Below are 1,558 nucleotides of genomic sequence, written 5' to 3'. Positions count from 1 at the left end.
AACTATAGGCCAATATCACTGATGAACATAGATGCAAAAATCCTCAACCAAATACTAGCAAACAGAATCCAACAGCACATTAAAAGGATCACACACCATGATCAAGTGGGGTTTATCCCAGGAATGAAAGGATTCTTCAATATATGCAAATCAATCAATGTGATAAACCATATTAAAAAATTGAAGGAGAAAAACCATATGATCATCTCAATAGATGCAGAAAAAGCTTTCAACAAAATTCAACACACATTTATGATAAAAACCCTCTAGCAAGTAGGCAGAGAGGGAACTTACCTCAATATAATAAAGGCCATATAGGACAAACCCACAGCCAACATCGTTCTCAATCGTGAAAAACTGAAACCATTTCCTCTTAGATAAGGAACAAGACAAGGTAGCCCATTCTCACCACTATTATTCAACATATTTTTGGAAGTTTTAGCCACAGCAAACAGAAAGGAAAAAGAAATAAAGGGAATCCAAATTCGAAAAGAAGAAGTAAAGCTGTCACTGTTTGCAGATGACATGATACTATACATAGACAATCCTAAAGTTGCTAACAGAAAACTACTAGAGCTGATCACTGAATATGGTTAAGTAGCAGGATACAAAATTAATGCACAGAAATCTCTTGCATTCCCAGACACTAATGATGAAAAATCTGAAAGAGAAATTAAGGAAACACTCCCATTTACCATTGCAACAAAAAGAATAAAATACCTAGGAATAAACCTACCTAAGGAGACAAAGTTCTGTATGCAGAAAACTATAAGACACTGATGAAAGTAGTTAAAGATGATACCAACAGATGGAGAGATATACCATGTTCTTGGATTGGAAGAATTAACATTGTAAAAATGACTATACTACCCAAAGCAATCTACACATTCAATGCAATCCCTATGAAACTACCAATGGCTTTTTTCACAGAACTAGAACAAAAAATCTCACAATTTGTATGGAAACACAAAAGACCCTGAATAGCCAAACAATATTGAGAAAGAAAAACAGGGCTGGAGGTATAAGGACTCTGGACTTCAGACTATACTACAAAGCTACAGTAATCAAGACAGTATGGTACTGGCACAAAAACAGAAACATCAATGGAACAAACAGGATAGAAAGCCCAGAGATAAACCCACACACATATGGTCTCTTTATCTTTGATAAAGGAGGCAAGAATATACAATGGAGAAAAGACAGTCTCTTCAATAAGTGGTGCTGGGAAAACTGGACAGCTACATGTAAAAGAATGAAATTAGAACACTCCCTAACACCATACACAAAAATAAACTCAAAATGGATTAAAGACCTAAATGTAAGGCCACACACTATCAAACTCTTAGAGGAAAACATAGGCAGAACACACTATGACATAAATCACAGCAAGATCCTTTTTGACCCACCTCATAGAGAAATGGAAATAAAAAGAAAAATAAACAAATGGGACCTAATGAAACTTAAAAGCTGTTGCACAGCAAAGGAAACCATAAACAAGACCAAAAGACAACCCTCAGAATGGGAGAAAATAGTTGCAAATGAAACAACTGACAAAGGA

This window comes from Physeter macrocephalus, chromosome 11 (genome assembly GCF_002837175.3).
Source record: "Physeter macrocephalus isolate SW-GA chromosome 11, ASM283717v5, whole genome shotgun sequence".
Classification (NCBI taxonomy): Eukaryota; Metazoa; Chordata; class Mammalia; order Artiodactyla; family Physeteridae; genus Physeter; species Physeter macrocephalus.
The sequence above is the reverse complement of the archived record's forward strand: the minus strand, read 5'-3'. Positions refer to the sequence as shown.